Raw genomic sequence first — 22,294 nt, forward strand, 5'->3', positions numbered from 1 at the left:
AGTAAACTCTGTGTAATAATATCAGACTAAAAATGTTTTACTTTTTGACAACTTAAAGCCGTTTTTGAATGATTTTGTGCGTGCCGTTACAATCAAAGTCTGGTAGATTCTAATATCTCCTGATGTAGAGAAAGGAATACTACTAGACTTACTTGACTTATCTCCTCTCTCTCCTGCACGGAGCATAGGGCCTCCACGAAACAACGCCATCGGACTCGGTTGGCAGCCAAGGCTCTCACTTCCCTCCAGTTTTTCCCTGCATCTCTTATTTTCTTCTTCTATAGTTCTTCTCCAGGTAGAAATAGAACGATTACATTTGGCATGTCAAATAAATGTGTGATAAATTCATAAATAACACTATTCATACACTCGGACATAAACAATATTATACCACCTAAACACAGTACAAATTTCCTTGGAAGACAACAACTAGCGACCTGGGAGAGCGGTGAAACGGGTACTATAAAAAACGGGTACCTTATAATAGCACGAGCTCCCCATTGTACAGTATCAATGATTTTAAGCTGCCGAGCAAGTGAAACAAGCTGTTCTGTTGAACTCATTAATTATATTATTTATCCTTGATTTATTTGTTCAAAATTTGCTGCGCCATTATACATAATTACACTGTGCAAAAACAAGAGGATTGAATTTTTCATTTCATAAATCGCACTCCCTCTTAACTGGTTGAACCTTATATGCCTTAGTTACAAAACAAAAGGGAAAAAATGCGATAAATAAGTATCATTCTCAAACACATTTTTTTTATTCGTTATTTTAAAAGTTTTGAACATTTCGTTATTTAGAAAAATGTTGCACACTTAACATGCATACTCGTACACATATGTGTAGGTTTCTCTTTCTAGGACGTTTGAAATTGTTAAGACGGTTCAAAATAGCTGTTCTTTACAACAATTATCAAGTTGATTTCGAAAAAAATTATTTCAAGACCCGTAATTCAAGCCCTCTCAGATAAAAAAATATACATACTGTATTACTAAATACAATTTTTGAATATTAACCTCTTTAAAAGAAGTAAAAAATAGTAAATGGTTTGTGTGGGGAAACAATTACGACCAACAAGGAAAAACTAGACGAGATTATTATTCACAAGACAGTAAACAAGCGTTATAGTGAAAGAGTGTGGCAGTGTAACGATTGTGAAACGTACGACGAGAGCTCGCAGCAAAGAGAGTGAGAGTACACATGCAAAGGGACGGAGTGATGAGAATAATTGCAAGTGGTGGAGATAGGGGTGGGATTGTTAGCAATGAGAGTTGCCGGCGGCCTGCAGAGTGGCCACTTGGCATTAACAAGAACACCACACAAAACCGGTGGGACACATCCATATACCGGTACTGGTAACTAACTCAGTAGCTTTGGCTGAGATAATATTGGACACCGTGGTATCAGCAATATAGTTGACGACGGCTGGCACAGTGGCCACTTGGCATTAACAAGAACACCACACAATACCAGTGGGACACAACCATATACCGGTACTGGTAACTAACTCAGTAGCTTTGGCTGAGGTGATATTGAACACAGTGGTATCAGCAATATAGGTGACGACGGCTGGCACAGTGGCCACTTGGCATTAACAAGAACATCACACAATAACGGTGGGACACAACCATATACCGGTACTGGTAACTAACTCAGTAGCTCTTGCTGAGGTAATGGATACCATGGTATCAGCAATATAGTTGCCGGCGGCCTGCAGAGTGGCCACTTGGCATTAACAAGAACACCACACAATACCGGTGGGACACAACCATATACCGGTACTGGTAACTAACTCAGTAGCTCTGGCTGAGGTGATATTGAACACAGTGGTATCAGCAATATATAGTTGACGGCAACAAATGACCGCACCTTGTAAATAGACTTGACGCCAACGTTGCCACCTGCTTCTCGCCACCTCGCTTTACCGCAATAACCCGGCCTAGCATCACCTGGTGTCGGCATCATTCCGTAGCAGAACATAAGAAATGTAGCTACAATCATAGACAAAATTCTACTTGTCTATGCTACAATTTTAGCTGTACAATATGGTAATATTGGACGACTTCTAACTATGGCAAAATACCTATGTGAAAATAACTATATATTTTCCTGTGTGATGAACTAAAACTGAGTTCCTCGAAACTTTGTCATCCGTAATTTTTGTTCCTATAAATTATCATTGTAATGAATGTTTTACATGTTTAACTAATTCAACATGAGATTTATAGTTGTGTTATCGTTCGTGTCGCTAGGTAGTCAGAGTTCTCGTGTATCGTGTTGTGCGTGTCATCACTCTCCCCTCCCCCACCCTTGAACCAGCAAATTGCTACTTTATAGGTTCCTTTATTTCCTTCTTGTTCCCAACGCTACCTATCAGCCATTGCCTCATCGATCTCGGCGTTGCGGCTTCGACAGAATGCCTTTTCCGATATTTACTATCAATCAACTTTGCATGGCTGATGTTTAAACTGGCTTCCTTCTATTGATAAATGGATCCTTTTATATTCCATGTGATTTTTGTAAAACGCTTTATAATTAAATCGGATTATTCTTGGGAAATAAAAACGTTATAGCCTATGCCTTTCTTTTGAAGAATTTCAATAAAATTGTCTTGTAACTAAAAGTGTTTTGGTTCTACTTGAGTTGCAAAGTGTTACTAATGAATCCCTCTTGTTTCAGAAAACATCAGCTCCAAGTTTGACGGGAGACTTGGGACTAACTCTAAGCCCCCTCTGTCCTCCCACTAATTCTTCTCAAACAGGTAAATAACCCTCTTGATTGATCATCCAAACTTGATTACTTCGTTTTATAGTAATAGTGTAAAACAATTATGTCCAGGTTTTTTTACTGTTAAACTATATAATTTTGAAGACGAATGGCTCTTCTGTAAAAAAATAAATATTAGTTTTTAATCTTCCAAACTAAAGAAACTAATTATGTGGAGTATTTTATGCTATAACGTGTTGTAAAAATGTTTTTATCTCTGAGATACTGTTAGACATCCGAAGATCGATTTAACTATTTTTATGTTGTAGACTTGGTACACTTTTTTTATTTCTACAGTATTAATAACACATGCGACATGCCCTGTTATTAGGAACGTATATATCACGTAGTGTCACTTTAAAAACCACGTATAATTGTCTGTAACCACAGAGCCCAGTAGTACAGTAAAGTACTGCAACGGTTTAATTATGAAGTTTTCGCACATCTGCATATGTTTTACCTGATACTTCTTGTGGCCTGTATATATTTTGGTCAAAGTGAAATAACATTATGACAAAGACTAGGATTGGGTCTTGGAGTATTCACCTCTTAGACTTTATAGGGAATGGTGATTCTTTAAAATGAGGGGTCACTCAATAGGGGTTTACATTTGAAAATTTGGGGCTGTCCAAATTTTCTACGTTTTGGGGGCCGGGAAAAAGTTGTTACTTTGATGAAAAGTGCATTTTTTATGTTGTTACCATGTGCCGAGTTTCGAAGATTAACGTTACTTTTAGATTTAACAATTATAGCACATAACTTTGCGTACAAATTAATTGAGACAGGCAGTGATTGCATTGAGATGAGTTTGAGTTGAACGTGTGGTCTCCAGGCAACGTGGACGTCTAGTCTTTACCCTCCATCATCGTCGTCCAGCAGACACTGTCCTAACGCTGAAGCTAACCAAGATTTAGTTATGAATTACCATTCACAATGTTAAAATGCTGAGTTGAGTAGATTGTAAATAAAACTAACTTAATCGCGATAAGTTGTAAAGTATTAAAGTATTAAGTACTGTATTAATTCGGGCTCGTTGGACTAAATAAAATGTGTACATGATTTTAAAGAGAACGCCTCTTTACCTGTAGTACGGGCGTTGCGAGTAGTTAGCTAACCGCAAGTCACAAGTCTGATAGTTAACTACAGCTTAACTTGAACCAACTTCACCAGCCACCACAGAGCCATCAGTCTCTCGTTACTCATTAGAACAGCAAACTGACTTAACTACAGTTTAGACCATTACAATACAAAACGGTACAGTTCAGTGAAGTACAATACAATACAGTGTAGTACAATACATCCCAATACAGAACAGTACAGTAAGATATTACACCCGCCGCAGCAAACTTGCAGACAACGCAAATTTCTATTCACATTGGATTTTTACGTAAATATACCTTAAACATGTCAGATATATTCCCTATTTTAATAACATGGTGTTGGACGTGTACTTAGGTTTGTTGCTACAGTGAAGATAATAGGGCGTATTTTTGGTGAAATGTTAATAGGTTAGCATGGAACAAACCAACTTGTCAAATTTGATAAGAAATACGTCCTTAAACAAGGAAACTGCAACAGTTTACTTATTCTCCATTAGAACAACTCAGGAATTAAAAATTTATTTTTTTCATTTTCTCTATAACCACCAATTGTACAACAACTCTAAGACACTGAATCATTTGTTTTTTGAGAGCTACATAATAGTTAAGTAAAAATGGGGAAATCCTATTTTTTTGCAACAAAATTATAAAAATAGATTTTTAGTCCCATAAAACTCTGTTTCTATCCTCCGGTCATGATGGTTCGCGAACTTGTTAGAATAAACGTAGGTTTACACGTCTGAAGCAAGCTTTAATCGACATCGGATCATTTGATATAAATTCGAACGGATTGTGTTGTTGGTCTCTTGGGACATAAAAACAAAATATTAAATAGGTCCCAGGTCTAGGTAACGCTATTAAAGCTACGGTAATGCTTATTACCTAAGCATTACCACATGACTTTTAGAAAAAAATGTATACCACGTTTATAATGATTTCATTAGGTATAAATTAATTAAAAACAAGAACTCGGAAAAGAAAATAAAGCGATGGAGTTTTAGTCGGTGGATTCTCTTGAGAAATAACGTATACAATGAGATATTAATTACAGGAAGCGTAATATTACACAACACGAATGGCTAAGGCCCTGAAATCCCTCTCTGGATTACTTCACTGAAGTAATGAAGATAGTTTAGTAATGTACCAAACTATGTAACAATTTACGCTGCTATTATGGGAAAAAGCTGACTACACCGGGAGTGTTGCACGACGTCCAAGTGCCACGACGTCCAATAATATTTTTACAGTGCCACGACGTCCAAAACATAATTTTTGAGTTGTTGCACGACGTCCAAGTGCCACGACGTCCAAAAGTATAGTAACTGCCAAAAATGTAGTCTTTCTACAAGCTTTGGACGTCGTGGCACTTGGACGTCGTGAAACAGTGCACTGTAGAATTGTAAAGAAGTATCATTTGCACCACGTCCAAAGCCTCTGCCAGTTGCACGACGTCCAAGTGCCACGACGTCCAATCAATATTTGACTGTTGCACGACGTCCAAGTGCCACGACGTCCAAAGTGCCTGCACACTGTGAACACTGTTTTCCGACCTCAGTGCATACAGTTCGCATTGCAATTATTGAAGGAAACTAGGCCTAGTCAACTGTTTGAAAGTTGTCAACCGCTTCGTCTTCGATTAATGTTTAAATTATCCAATATTCAATGGTTCTAATTGAACTAATTATTGCATTAGCTTAAATTTTTTACATGTAAAATAAATACTATGTCACCGTAAAATGTAATGATGCAGTATTTCTGTTGTTATGATTGCATAATTGATTTCTACAAAATAGAGCTATGTCATAGAAACGAAATAAATAAATGACTACACTATTCACTATATTGTGTGATTAATACAATAAATTAATCACTAGCCCAAAAGTAAATATGGTAGGTTTAATGTGAGTAGTGGTAGAATTCTAAGTACTGCAGTAGAATAGAATTGTCATACTATATCAATTGGTAGCAAATTCACTCGTAAGATAAAATGTATGCACAGTTTTATAACAGCTGTAAGACTTCCCATTTAAGTACCGGTATCATTGAATTTGTATAACTTCCATTGAACAGAAATGAGATAAGTAGATATTGATACACAGATATATGAATTTTCATACACTTATAATATGACGAAATCAAAAAAGGTTTATCCGTCAATGTGCTAAATATTATGTTAACTATCACTTATCAACTTTTTAAGCTATAATGGTGTTACTACAATGGTTAAAAATGTTTCCTGTGAAACATGTATTTTTTAAACTAAAAGAAGGTTTTCTTTTAGTACAAACCTTGCTCTATTAGTGCATACGAAAAATAATTTCACTATTTTACGAGATCAATGTTTGACAACAAATGGTTGAAGCAGATATTCAGAGAGTGTCTCCAGCTGATGCAGTAATAAAAACGTATTTTAGCCATAGCACAGACAATCTTCTCCAGGAAAACGAGAGTACCTATCAAGATCCAAGTCATTTTAATGTATTCACTGGATTGGCGAGAGTGTCTTTAGCCATTAAAATATGGCCTCACTACTTTGTAAATAAAATTACGGACGCTCAAAAATGCAGTTTTGTGCGATTTTTGTCAAGTGTTCGTCCAATTTTTTATCAAATATCACATAATCATCTATGAAATAACGAACAGCTGTTCGGATCAAGATTATTTTTTCTAGCTGTCACCGATATGTTTACAAATGTTGTTTACAAATACCGCAACCATTTCCGATCACGTTTTGAAGGCAAATCCCAACCAAGTGCGATTGGAAACGTTTTTCTTACATAACGGATTTAATTAATAGCAAGTGGAATAATGTAGTGTAACCGTAAATGAAATTAAATAACTAGGCATTATTCAGGTCAGGAACCAGAGGTTCTTTGTGTATAAAATTGTTCTTGAGTTTTGATAACCAGAAAGAAGACCTTGAATCAGTGTTGTAGGGCTGGGAAACTTAAATTTATTAATGATCGTCGCCAATAGCTTACAAACAAGGTTTCCACTCATTGACGGAGCTTCAATAGCGGACGTGTAAAGTGTAAAGTAAAAAAATACAACTGCAGTGGGTGATTGTAACAGAGGTTTACGGTTTATGGATGATGCTAAACTCGCTTTTCCAATGTGTCACTTTCTGTTCCTACTCACCGTGTGATGCAATCGCTGGACCCACTGGACCATACAGCCAATAGGCCCATTGCCCATCTCTTGGGTACTTACGCCTACCCAATTATTTATAACAACCTTTTCGACGACGATCCTTGATACCGGTACTTTTCCCTAGAATACACGGCCTAGAATACCTAAGAAATAAAATTACAAACGCCCAAAAACCCAGCATGGTGTGATTTTTGTCACATTTCCTTCTAATGTTAAAAGATATACCAATCATAGTTTAGAGAATACATAATCTATTAAATAACAAAAAGTTGTTTGTATAAAGTTGTTTTTTTTTTTCAAACTGATACCACTAAGTTTACATTAAAAGTTGTTCACGAATAAAGCAATTAATGGGAAATAGCTTTGATTGCCAATAACCTTTTACGAGAAAATCCAAAACCAAGAAATCAATAACCTTGGGACTTGATTAACGCATTTAATTGAATGGACGTAATTCTCAACTGTAAACGTTGGTTTTTGGTACTGGTTCTTTTCCTTAGAACCGTTGGTAGCAGCAAGAATCATTTTTACGTACTAACACAACACTGTAATTTACAAATTAGTTATCGTTGGTGTTGCACCTTATTTATACTGTCGTATTACAGCCGTATTTAATTTAATTGATGTCTTAACTGTATAAGTATTGCTTTTTCGGTCTGGATTCCAAAATTTTAGTTTATGCTAAGAAAATGATAACTCATTTCAGCAAAACATTTGTGCAGCAAACCATCATGAATTGTTTAAGATTTACGTTGTTTATGTATCAATAGTTCGTGGCCTATTTTGGTAATTTTTATTATAAATTACCCATCTAAATCGTCTATATTACTTCATTTCATATAGTAAGCCACCATTTCGACAGCATTTAGGGTCATCTTTGGATAAAGCAAATATAAACTGTTAAGATAAAATTTGATGACATTGACAAAGATTTCAAATACTAATTTTATATGTACTTCGTTATGCTTAAAATGTAGCAAATTCCCTAATTGAGTTCTGTATTTTTGTGTGTGTGTCTATTGGTAACGCATAAATGTCCTTATTTGTCAGTGTCACGAAAAGGACAAGACCACCTTTGATAATGAAAATGTCAACCAGAATAAAGTGTTTAATGGCGAGGTTGAGGTATTACTTTAAATACTTTTAACCATTGTGGAAAGTAACTTTCAACTATATGCCTACCTTAGGGCTATGCCTCATAGATCTAGGCCTATAAAGCTTTTATTAGTTTAATCATTGGATTTAAAATATGAACCAACACGACCCGGGTGACATTTAATTGCAAAGCATTTTTTTGGCTTGAAACTGTCAGATACTGTATTTGTGAAGGTTTATCTTACTAATATTATCAATGTGAAAGTTTGTGTGTTTGAAGTTCAATCACGCATTAACTACTGGACGGATTTGGCTGAAATTTGGCATGATGATAGCTCACATTCCCGATTAACATATAGGCATATCCTTTTCTCAAAAATCCTTTCGGGCTCCACCCCAGTGGCTCTGTAGTTCCCCATGTTAACCTTATGAGTATTCAAATTTAATAGGAATTAAAGATTTTAGTCAGCTGTTTCAACTGAAAAAGTTGTTTCTATGATATGAAAAAGCGTTATAAAGTTATAAGATTTACCAACAGGGTGCAGCACTATTATTTTTTCCCATTTATGAAAACAGCTAATTTGAACTAAGCAGCAACACAAAACTGTGATACGCAATGAGAACTGTCATAGTAGGATTATTTACAATTATGTTTATGTTTTTAATTTCATGAATGATTTATGATATTTTGTGAATTTTTTAAAATTTATTTTTCTTTATTGTTTAGGATAAGTGGTAGAACATTATGGCTATAGATGTGTAATACTATAGTATACCGTAAATTTAAAGAAGAAAATTTGATCAAACTGTGTCCTCCCCCATTCCAGACGCAAAACTTGAGTATAACTGCTATTAATAAGCATTTTATACTTGATGCCAACCCCGTACGAAGGACGGGTACTCAGCTAGTCTATACTATTATAAAGAAGAGGTGGTGTCTGTGTGTTTGTATGAGATAATCTCAAAAGTACTGAACCGACTGGGCTCAAATTGCACGCAAATGAAGCTACAGCTCCGAGGATACATATTATACAACTATTCCCTCTTCGTTATTGTCCTAGGGCTCTGCCCCGTGGGCTTTCACAAATTTGAGGTGAGAGATTTTGAAATATTGATTGATGGTATCCATGGTAACAAGAGCAAACCTACATAATTTAAAAATGTAAACAACCAGAACTAACTGTCAAATGAATTTTGATTTCACAATTCCACACAGCTGGTTCAAACATATTAAATAATGCACGAATATTAGAACAGAGAGGGTAGGATTATAAATTTAAAATAATTATGTTACTAGCCCTATTGTAAACATTATTTTACATTACTTAAATGTAGCTGTCAAACCATATGTTAATGTAATTTCATTAGTATATGACTCTTTCAGTTACTTCATTTGTTTATGTTTATGATCTACTAGCTGTACCCGCGGGCTTTGCCCCGTTTAACTTCACAAGTGAGCTCGTTCGCATGGCTCAATCACGTCCTGGTTGAAGTACGTTCACTACGCTCACTCACCTTTAGGTTGGAGCTCGTTCGCTCCACTCACTTGCCTTCAGGTTAGCTCGTTCGCTGCGCTAACTCGCTTCCAGGTTGAAGTTCGTTCGCTACGCTCACTCACCTTTTGGTTGCAAATTAAATGAATGATTAAATGAATTTATTTATTTCCATTGAGAACAAACTTATTACATGCATTTTGGCTGTAGTCATAAATCTAAAAAAATAATAAATAGTGCTGCACCCTGTTGGTAATCCTTGTAACTTTAATGCTATTCAACATAATAGAACAGAACCAACTTGTTTAATTGAAACAGCTGTTAAGAAATTCCTTTTGAATATGAAAAATCATAAGGTTATCATGGGAAACTCCAGAGCCACTGGAGTCCAGGAGCCCGAAAGCCCGATCAGAATAAAAACTACTTTTCCTATTTAATGCCCAAAGAATCGGTGTTCCAAATTTTAGCCTCCTAGGTAAATGGGAAGTGGAAGAATTAGTGATGAGTGAGTGAGTGAGTGAGTCAGTCAGTGAGGGCTTTGCCTTTTATATATTTAGATTATACTGAGTCTGTTCTATTTTTGTGAAATGCTGCAATAAATTTTAATGGGAATAATTCGTTTTAAAAGAAATCATTCATCATGGATATAGGAAATAATTAAGATTCTATAATCATTGCCCTATCAACCTAGGCCCTTTTCCTGAGTGTTATGAGGTTTATGTTTTGATTTATTTTTGTGTAAACCGTAATATAATCCCCCTGCCACAGCAAATCTGTAGACTGAATTTCCATTTGCCTGATTATATAATTTCACTAAAATATGTTAGAAAATTACCCTATTTTCCATATTTATTTATATTTTCCTATTTTTTCAGTGCAAACCATGGATGTATGGATGTATGGATGTATGGATGGATGGATGGATGATTGTGACAAGCAAACGCGAAAAATACTAAACCGACAAGGTTGAAATTTGGTATGATGATAGATGACATCCCCGATTAACATATTCTTGCCTCAAAAATTCTTTCAGTCTCCGCCCCGGTGGCTCTGGCTCTGGACTTTCTCATGTTAACCTTATGAGTATTCATATTTAAAGAAATTAAAGAATTTTGTCAGCCGTTTCAACTGTACAAGTTGGTTCTATGATATTAAATAGCATTAAAAAGTTATAAGGTCTGCCAATAGGGTGCATCACTATTAAGGAACGCGGCAGCGTTCCGCCCCGCCAAGTCCCCCAGCGGTACATAGCTGCTGCAGTGTATTATATACATGACGTGACAAAGTGGCTTTTTTACTCGTCTATAGCTCTGAAGAAACAAAAGCTATTAAAATAATTATTCATCTACTGGATAGGGGCACTCATTCTCAACAAAATAAAAAAAAAAGAATTTAAAAAACGGTTGTGTTTGAGCCAGAAAAACTAGTTTGAAAATTCACAAATTTTCCGTGTTCTCCTTCTTCTCCTTGAATGCTGACGGACCTACAGCCCAAACCACTGGCTCAATTTTAATGTTTTTTATGTTGTTTGACAGCCGTTAACGTGTAGATGTGCCTTTTGAGGGTCTCAAGTCGGTGCGTTGACCCATAAACCCTTGGCAAGCCCTCAAAGTACGATTTTGGCCCATTTAAATAACATGGGATTAAAATAAAAACAACAGAAGGACCAGCTGCGATTAAATCTCATTTAATTCAAATGTTAGAGAAATTCATAGGAACAGCTGAAAATTATTTTAAAACTTTTATAAAGTATTTTTTCAGGTATACCGAATGATTTGAAATACTTACTATATAAAATTACTTAGAGCCCCCCGATACTTTCCATTGAAAAATGCAGTGTACCTATGGTACACTGGTACAGCAGCTCGTAATTTTTAACAGTTTAATACTACTTATTAAAAAATATGAAACCTAGGAACTTGAAATTTAGTACTAGTACTAAGGTTTGTTTTATGTTTTGATACACTAAAACAAATAAAACAATCGGGAAAATCACTCTACGTATGTTAAACAAGCAATTAAAAAGTGATATGTAAATTTAGGATGGATGAGTTTTTCAATATTTGTTTTGTTTATGCTATTTCTAACAAACTTAATCTGTTTGATTACATTTTTACTTCTCTAATAAGGGCTCAATTTACACTAGTCTTTAGATGTACGGGTTTAATTATCAGAACACTTATGTAACACCAACGCATTTCATGTTGTTCAAGATGACCATTGATGAAATTTGAAACTGAGTTTAAGCCCAGGGGGTTTGTTAAATAGTAATTTTGGTACGTGTGTCAAAAAGTTTTGTAATCGGTTTAAAGCAGATAAGACCAAAAATGTAGAATTTAGTTCTACACAAACAATATTATTGAAATTAAATGAGATGTAGTTGTGCCGTGGTCTATATATCAGAGAAAGGAGGATTTTTATTTTAACTGTTAATTTTCTACAAAAATAAATAAAATCTAACAAAAAACCACTAAGTGGTAACACTTTCCCCGCCAAGTCAGCAATCCAAAAAAGATAATAAATCATTACTTTTTCTGCCAAGAAAAACAATGTAATGTATGTAAGTTTGGCAACTTGGCGGCAGACTTTTGCTCGATCACTTTAAAAAATACCATAAAACTAGTTTCATTGAGCAAGTATCTCTCCCATTAGTACATTGCTAGGCGAGAGCTTATTTACAAAATTTGACCTTATTTGTGCCACATTTCATAAACTCGTAATAGTGATGGTTTTAAATTTACTGATTACCTCGAAATTATTATACTTAGTTGGACTAATTAATTAGAGAAGTTGATTTGTGAAATTATCCACGAACGTAACTTCAATGAAAAAAACCAAGCAAAAGTCTGCCGCCAAGTTGCCAAACTTACATACATTACATTGTTTTTCTTGGCAGAAAAATTAATGATTTATTATCTTTTTTTGGATTGCTGACTTACGGGGAAAGTGTTACCACTTAGTGGTTTTTTGTTAGATTATGTTGTTTTTTTGCATTAATGACCACAGCTAATTTGAACCAACTAGCAAAAAAAGTTGTGGTACACAATGAGAACTTTACTTTTTTCCATGGTTTAGGTGCAGTCTAGAACATCAGGACTATGGTAGATGTGTGCTACACAATAGGATACCGTATAAATTAAAATACCAGTTTTTTTTAATCGTGTCCTCTCCCATAACTGCAATAAGCATTTATACTTATATGCCAACCCCGTACGAAGGACGGGTACTCTGCTAGTAACACAATAATACAAATACAGTATACTAATACAATAATACTGTAGGTTTCCGTAGTCTGTGGCCACAGGTTCGTCTGAACTGTCAATCAATTCTGAGAAATTCACAGTTGTAAATTCTTACTAGTCTTTTTCTAAGTTCACGTCGCACTCGCAATTAGTTCACATATTTTATCTAGGAAAGCAGGTATGCCCTAAGTCATAGCATTTGTAGGTTAAGTATAATAATAACAAACATGCTTATCGTAGGTTTGTAGGCATACTTGTTCAAGAATATGCCGTGGTAGGTTTTGTTTAAAAATTTTATTTTTTAATCCTTGTCTAATGACGATATTGATTTGTATTTGTGGGAAAATGTTAATTTATTTGTCAAGGGCATGAGCGGCCCTCTAGTCTATGTATGTTACATGAAGCACAACATGAAAAGGAATAAATTAAAGGAAGGTAAAAAACGGATCAGTTGCTGAAGGTCTAAATCTCGGAAGGTCTAATCAGACCTTCGACACACATTTTGCAGTTTGTACTTGATGCTGAGGATCCCATGAGTCCTGTACAAAATTAAAAAAATGTTTCATTCAAACTACAAGTTTATTACTTTTCCGAGAACCAGCCTTTATCAGGACTTCCGCTCCCACGCTAGTTGGCAACATCAACTGTGCTATATGAAAACAATAAATCTTGAGTAAATATACTGTAATGTTGAATTTTGAGGTTGTGGTGTTCCTTCGTAAACACATTCAATTATAATCTAGGAATATGTAAATTTATTGTTATACGTTAACTTTATTGATATTCGATTCGCTACAGTACTATTAAAACCTATAACATTTTCAATTCATGTGCGTTGTATTTTTGAGTTGGGGAAACAAAAGAACCCTGTGTACAACTTATTTATATGACATTCTCATTGGTTGCAATTTAATAAGTGGTGTAGCAAAACACAAACACAAAATTTATTGAAATAAAATTAAGTCAATGTTAAGTGAATACTATTAATAAACATATTTGCGACATAAGAACATTTAATTGAAGCCTAAAAAACAGTTCGAAAAAGGCATTCTATTCTTTATACTAGTAAAAATTAAAATGAGGGTATAAAAAATAGTTTTCAAAGATCATGTTGATCAATGTACATTCATCTAGTCTTGAAAAAATAAGTATTTAAAAGCTTACTCCAAACATAATGAAGTTTATCGGTTGTTAACAAAATGTCATCATTTTTCAAACCATGTAAATCTTATAGTTTTCCAACTGTTGCCTTGTTTATTTTTTCTTTTTATGTTTTTTTTTTAGCGAATTTCCCATATAGGGAATAAGCTATTACCGTAGTACTCATGGTAAGACCTGGACCCGAGACCGATCTAATTTTTCATTTTGAGGTCCCTAGAGGCCAAAAACACAATCCGTTCAAATTCATATATATATATATATATATATGTGTGTGTCCGTTAGCGCGATAACTCGAGCAAAAATGATCCGATTTTGATGAAATTTGGTACAAACGTGTAAACCTACGTTTATTCGAACGAGTTCGCGATCCAGCATAATCGGACCATGGGAACGGGGGATTATGAGGGGTTTTATGGGGTAAAAATGGGTTTTTCCCATTTTTGAACCTAAAAACAAAAAATTTTGCGATTTCTTTCTAAAACGTTTTGTAGAGCTTAAAAACAGAAATAATTTAGTATATTGAAGCGCTGTTGTATGCCTAACGGTCACGGAGAAAATTCAAAAATAGTGTAATTAAAAATTCCCATGTTATTCTTATGGAGAAAATGAAAATTGTTGTAGTTTACTTGTTTATGGGTGTATATTGATAAAATTTGGCCAATTTATTTATTTCATCCTAGATACTATTGATGTATGGTCAAAAAACACTTTTTACCTTCCTCGTAGCAGCAAACCTAAGCACTTGTTAAATCTAATGTTATTTAAATAGGGAATATATGTCTTATTTATTGAAATATTTTAGTAAAAATGTAATCAGACAAGTTGAAATTCGCTTAGTCTGCAGGTTTGCTGCGGCGGGGGTATTTTTACTTTATGATGTTTCAATAAATGGTACAAATATTCATAGTATATATATTTCTGAACAAGAACATATACCCATGTATATATAACTAATAAACGTTCCATAAGCATTTTACACGAGAGAACACTGTTCGGCAAGTAGCCGGTCATCGTAACCGGTCATCATGAAGGAGCTTGGACGTCGTGCAACAGCGCTGAGCTATATTGGACGTCGTGCAACAGTCAAATATTTATTGGACGTCGTGGCACTTGGACGTCGTGCAACTGGCAGCGACTTTGGATGTCGTGCAAATGTTACTTTTTTACAATCCTATAGTGCGCTGTTTCACGACGTCCAAGTGCCACGACGTCCAAAGCTTGTAGAAAGACTATATTTTTGGCAGTTACTGTACTTTTGGACGTCGTGGCACTTGGACGTCGTGCAACAACTCAAAAATTATGTTTTGGACGTCGTGGCACTGAATAAATATTATTGGACGTCGTGGCACTTGGACGTCGTGCAATGCATCCACTACACCTATCTGGGAAACGATATGAATACAGAATAAATATGTAAAATCTAGACGGACATAAATTACCAGTATAGATTCACCACGTTGTGTTCAATAGAGGCCATATCTAAGTTTTGGGTATCAGTGGATATGAGAGTGAATTAAAATATGTATTGGTAGCACAAAATAAGTTCACGTGTAAAGTAAATGTATTAGATTCTGCAATTACGCCTCATAAGCTTATTGATTCAACCATAGGGAGTATGTTTTATCTATGATTTCTCCATTATCACCTCGTCAATTCACAGCTGTTTACTGTTAACGTTGAAACTGGGATCCGGCACCACAGGTTTACCTTCTTTACTGGTTGTCTCTGTTCTGTCCCTGCTGCCACTAGGGGTTGATCATCGACTAAAGATGTACCAGTGGTTTGATCTTTCTACTATTCACATCCCTCAGCCCTGTATAGAGTGTTGACACGACATGTTTACCTCACCTCTTGACTTGTGGGAGGGTAGGCCTGTACACATATGATTATCACATCTTACATTACTTCACCATTGTCATGCTGATATCACCAATGCTGCTCTTTGTTTGAGCTCTTCAGCACGGCTGATGGTGAATTTCCTTTCTTCGTCAGCTTCTCCTCCACTTCATGTTCTACTTGATGTTCACCCGAGTGTTTCAATGCAAATCCTTCCCGTCGCTTCCATCAAACTCCACTTGTTGCAATGTTCAACCAAGTTCAACACAATTGTATTGTTTTCATGTTATAGTTACACCATAACGTATTCTTTTCATGACTTAGCAAAGTATGGCCTTTAAAATATACCTTTACCAACAAGGATGTGATACCTTTTAACTTTCAGTAAAAGATTACGAAATATATAATGACCAATAAATCAATGTTTATAAAATATCAGTAATGAATACATTTCGCAATCCACTTTTCCATTTCAATCAGTCAAACTTAACCTAACTTAACTAGAATGTTAGAACTTTCTTAGAACTAATATTTTTGTCTCTATGGTATCTTATGTATGTTAAATTAAACTCAGTTCGGCCTAAACTTGTATCCTAGTTTCGTCTTTTATAATTTGTCAGTTTAATTTTACTCTTTATTTGATTTTACAATTTTACAAATTATGCTACTCTATATACTCACCCGAACCGAATCGTTTGATTTAGACACTCTATTTTAAATAAGATTTTCCAACTTGATTCTCCAACTATGCGCCGTTACTTCCCTCCGTTATATACAGAAAGCACAATATTTTATACAGAAAGTTTTTAGCTGCATTAGTAAATGAAACGCGTACGAATGTTATTTGGCAAAGAGTCCTCGGAGAAAGGCTGTCTTAGGTTATAATCCGACAATGCTGCTTCTCCCTACATAAATAGATTATATCCTGCCTCGCAATCTTCTGTCTGCGACCCTAGTTTAGTTTCTCGGCTCGACTATTTTAAATGAGTGCTTACAATATTACATTTATACGGGTTAAGTTTGTTACAACCCCAGACATGTCAAGCGGTAAGTGAAGATTTAGAAACTACATTTACATGTTGAAGTACACCGTAAAAACGTGTTTTTGTTTAGCTCGTAATATCAGCGCCGAGTAGTGATTAGTTGACCAATACTGAGTACATACCTACAGTAGTAAAAAAGACTACCATACTGATCTGTAAAATAACAAATAATAAACAATATGAAAGTCCTATTAAATTGCGTAACCGAATGTAGAAAAAAACTGATAACTCGGTTGTTTGTCATCAGATTTTAACAAATAACGTCTCATTTGTTTGGATTTAAATTCTCTATTTTTTTTCTGAAAAACAATTTTCTTAATATATACGGTTTTATTAAATTTGGCATTAAAGATTTTAAATGGCCACCTTATTGAAACGGCTTGAGATATTGGAACGAAACTTTGTTAGCTCTTTTTACATACTACACATCACATTTATACCAATTTCAAAATGTCTATCTTGAAAAATACCCATGATATAAAATAATTAATAAAAATCACAAATAGACCGACAAACAGAAATCTAGGCATTTTAGACCCATTCTTATATGGCATTTTATGTTTGTCTTAGCCGAAGGAACAAGTCCACAAAATATGTCCAGACAATTTGGAAACACCCTGTATATATAGGTTAGTACTACTTTTCAGTAGTCTTGGTTTCAACCTAAGTACTAAATTAATGGGAAAACATTCAATATGTCATACTTAAGTATACGATAATTGAATCTTATATTACTGAAAATCGCAGCGTCATAATCATTGGATTAGAGCGTAAAATATTATTTAGTAATGCCCGTAGTTTGTGCTACCATGCCAGTTTGATAAACACACCATAACTTCGAATCCCTTTTCCGCTAAAGCCTTCGACCTTCAAATTCATCGTACAACATCCTCAAGATAAAAGTAAAACTCGTAATAATTAAACGTTGTCTTTGTCAAATCTTGTATTTGGTATGTTGTCAGACCTCATGGAAGTTATTGTTAATATCATTGTAATTACTTTCACCGAATTATTTGAACATGGCCCTGGTACAGTAACAGATGGGATGACAACAATATCAATATTATCTCCTCCCCGCTCTCATACACAGCCATTTCCAATCCTGTAAACCTCTTATTCCTTCCAAACCAACTGATCAGTGTGGATTGAACATCAATTATTTTCTCTTAGAATTGTGGAGAACTTTGTTTTGCACTGAATTGTTATCAATATGTTGCTAGATTCACGGTAATTATTTATAACAGCATTGCCGCATTGATAAATTGTCAGATTAAAATTGTCTTGATTCGAGATTGTCCAATTAAATGTTTAACGTGTGGTATAAAATATTTTACCTAACCCGCCATGTTAAACTTCCCTATCCTAAGCGTGATGTATACAACTTCCTTACTTCTCGAGTGATGTAAAGTATCAAAAAAACTCACTCGGTGATGTAATGAAACCCATTTAAATAACATTGAGTGGATAACTTAAAAAATATAACTCTATGGAGCCAACGACGTTTAACGCTAGAAATCAGCTGTGTGCTTGAATTTTATTGTTATGTTTTGAAGAATTTTCCTAACCTAGCTTTTGTTTGTAAATGAACCTTACTGTTATAAGATGAGTGAAATGGGTAATGAAAAATATTGTTCGTAACCTCCTGTATATTGTCGGGTCAGGTAAAATCTTGTACGTTACACGTTACGCAAGAGCGTGTTTACATCACTTAGGTAAATTATGCAACTTTCACCTGCGTGATGTAAAAACGCTCTTACTACACTTGTAATGTAAATAGCTATTAATTCAACTGACTCTATCGACTGACGGCGATTCACCCTGTTACAGTGCGAGCAAGGCATTGGTGGAGAAGGTAAGGCGGTATATCCGATATCGGCTGTCATATATCGCATCTCAGCAGCGGAAATAGAACTGTCCTTGTGATTTATTGCCAAGCTTGGTGAAAGCAGATAAAGAATGAAGCGAGTTATTGTTGAACGTCACCTAGTGAAGGGAAACGGAAGCCTGGCGAGCTCTGGCCCTAATCCGGGGTCGAACCCTTTTACGCTTCATTAGGCTTCAGTTCGCACACCAACTAGCTTTCCCCCCAAGAATACCTCTCTCCCCAAAAAGTACCTAACCCGTGGGTAAGAGAAGAGAATGACTTTGGTGCCCCGGTGGGGGGAGGGGTGCAAAGGGCAATGGCTTTGGGGAGGAAACACTTCCGTTACTGAGAGGGCAACTGATGGGATAGTGACCTTCCTAGAATTGAATTCTTATTGTTGAGATATTAAGTTAAACAAAATGTATTGCAGCCAATTCTTTGAATCACTAGAGTAATAGCATAAAGACGATTCAGGAAATGAGCTAGCTATTTCCGTCTTAAATCAAACTTAAGCATGAGTAATATATGGACGGCTCAGGAAATTGCCAAATAGTTTCTAATACATAGTTGTTTCTAGCCTTTATATTTTCTACTCCCTTAGTGCACTGTTTTATTTTACAATAAAAACCAAAAACTTAGCTGTGTTTTTTTGGGAATTTTATTATCACTTCATTATTATTGTATATTTGTTATTGTGAATATTGTTTTATATAATTTATCATCTATTTAGTCAATCAAATTCATAAGAACAATAAATAGTTTTATATACCTGGTTGAGTTCACAATAAAAGTATCTTTAATAATTAAAGTATTTAAATAATGATGATTAAATTTAAAACAATAACGCAGGCCTAGTAACTAGTGTTGCATATACAACATTCGGTTGTGAATTTTCTTGTGCTTTGCCTTGAAACAAAAATTAGTTATATATGAGCGGTCTCTGGAAGATCACGCGGGTTTGGATGAATAGTTTAATGATGCCTATTGATTTGTTTCTATTGTTTCCGTACAGATTGATCAGTTTGTTAAGCGAATTTTCTATTCAAAGGTATAGGCTATTAGCTATTACTGGAGATCTCGTTGTAAGACTCCCAGGACCGATTTACTTTTTCGTTTTGAAGGGTCATAACAGCCAAAAACACCACCCGTCCACATTTTTAGATATATGTCCGTCAGCACGATAACTCAAGCAAATATAATCTGATGTTGATAAAATGTGGTATAAACGTGTAAACTTTCGTTAAATAATAAAATAGGCATTTCCCATTTTTGACCCTAAAACATACAGTTTTTCTATTTCTTTCTAAACCATTTTGTAGGGCTTATAAAAAAAAATCATTTAGTACCACAAAGCGTTGGTTGTACGCCTAACGGGGAGATAAAATTCAATAAAAATGGTAAAGTAAATATTACTCTTTGTTATTATTTTTTTTTTTTTTAATCAACTGTTGTAGTTTGCTTGTTCATTGACGGATACTAATCGGGGAAATTTGTTTATTTCATACCAAGCTATCGACATTTTAACCAGCAAACACACCTCTTTACTATCACTTTAGCAGCAAACTTAGGTAATCATTAAATCACTATCATTAGACAGTTTTAAGGGAATATTTTTGTGTAAATCTTGCTAGGTAAGCGAAAATTAGCTTAGTCTGCAGGTTTACTGCGGCGGGAGTACGTTATTTTATTATAAGATTGAATTTGTCTGTTGAAATGACATATTATGGAAGTACGTTGTTCATACAATTAAAATTTTTATAGTATTACATTCTTATCATTCGTTAGGTAGTGTTAATTTCCCCATTATGTGTAATTTTAATATTTAATTCCCTTATTAAATGTTCCCTACACTTAATTTGTCCTCACATATTTGTAATTTGTAAATAAACCTAATGTTGACAAATATTCTTTTCAAGCCAGCACAACACCAACTCCCAAATATAAGAGCCCCCATAATTATTTTAAGAACCCCTGAACATCTTAGTAATAATCCTACAGTATATTAATTACTAGCAGAGTACCCGTCCTTCTTACGGGGCTGGCGTAAGTATGAAATGCTTATTGCAGTTATACTCGTAAATAATATACTACAGTATTTCGTAAATTCGGTAAATTCCGAATAGGTAGGCCTAAATATAATAACAGTTAAAGCAAAGTTGGAGAGGTTAAATTATAATTTATTTTTTACATTTTAAATTGACATGTTTGCTTTAATATTACGGTTTAAACTTCCGCCAGGGCCACGTACATTTCCTAATCATGTACTTTTCACTGCTTACGCTTCTTCGAAACTGACCAAAGTATACATTTCATTATCTAAATCATCGTATAACATCATAGTAGCCACTAGTTATCTCTCCCGTGAACTTATTTTACGCACCGACCATGTGTATTGTACGCAGTCTAGGAAACCACTCACGGCAGCTGCATTTTGGGACCTGGACAAAAGCCCTGCGGCACATCTTTACGCGTCTAGGAAACCACAGCCTTACGACTACGATCAGAAGGTGCAGTGTTTCCCATTTCGTTCGATGTTTGGATTTAACTTAACCTAAAAAAATGTTTGAAGGACTAACTATTTATATGATTTGTAGGGAAAATATAATGTGTAACACGAGTGCAAACTACCTCTGCCGCACTCGATAAACTTTCAACACTCGCCCACGGAACATGCGTAAACATTTCTCTCGTGTGCAACAATGCGCCACTTCGCCCACTAGTTACACAAATATGAATAATAATAAGCCTATAAAATGATCTATCATCATGCGAAATTTCAAACCCAATTCGAGTCATTTCTTGATTGAGTCCTAAACAAATAACGAACACACACACTTACAGCTTTATAATATCAGTACGGTATATAATGATGTTTCGATTGCCAATGTACTAACGCTGCCCAGGTTCTTTAATAAAGTCCTATAACAAGTACAGTTGGATTTTTTTAGCTAGAAGCAGTTAAGGTGTGGTGGAATATCTTTGAAGATGAACCTATTTGGCAGTAGTGTGATCGGGTCTGACTGAAGGGAGGTACAAATGAGGCAAATTTAGTTCAAATTTCCTCCGTGAACAGCGCTGTTTAGAGAGCACAGCAGGCCATGACGTCATCGTTGATTCGGTCGAGTACTCGAGTCGTCAGTCGCCAACTATCGATATAATCGATAGATCCTACTACAATCGATATTTGCCCATCGTAGTCGTACGTTTTTACGTTTACGTCATCGTAATCGGTAATCGGAAATCGGACTGGTTGGTTTGTGGTTATGTTACGACAGACACTTGAAAAAATTGACAGTGTGTTGTGTATATGTATATGGAATATACCGCGAAATCCCTCACTATCGAAACATACTCATACTGTATTAACATAAATAAAAATTAATCAGTTTGAGTGTTCTTTATGGTATTAACTATACCATGCTTATACTCTATTTACAAAAACATTGCCAAACTTAGACTCAGGGGCTTCCATGAAATAAGATCAATCATTTATCAATTATGTTAAATATACCGGTTGAAATAGAAATCTTTAGCTTGA

General features: G+C 35.1%; 1 protein-coding gene across 6 annotated transcripts in view; it reads left to right on the top strand.

Moving 5' to 3' along the window:
* LOC128985978 (RNA-binding protein Musashi homolog 2-like) overlaps positions 1 to 22,294 on the top strand; it is a 146,976-nt gene that overhangs the window by 83,086 nt on the left and 41,596 nt on the right. For all 6 annotated transcript variants that reach the window (XM_054406010.1, XM_054406053.1, XM_054406072.1 and 3 more), the window contains one exon: positions 2,686 to 2,767. The gene's annotated coding sequence lies outside the window, so the exon portion shown is untranslated. The remainder of the gene's footprint in view (positions 1 to 2,685; positions 2,768 to 22,294) is intronic.

This window comes from Macrosteles quadrilineatus, unplaced genomic scaffold (assembly GCF_028750875.1).
Source record: "Macrosteles quadrilineatus isolate MER2022 unplaced genomic scaffold, UCM_ALF_1.0 Scaffold_1__1_contigs__length_201487025, whole genome shotgun sequence".
Taxonomy (NCBI): Eukaryota; Metazoa; Arthropoda; class Insecta; order Hemiptera; family Cicadellidae; genus Macrosteles; species Macrosteles quadrilineatus.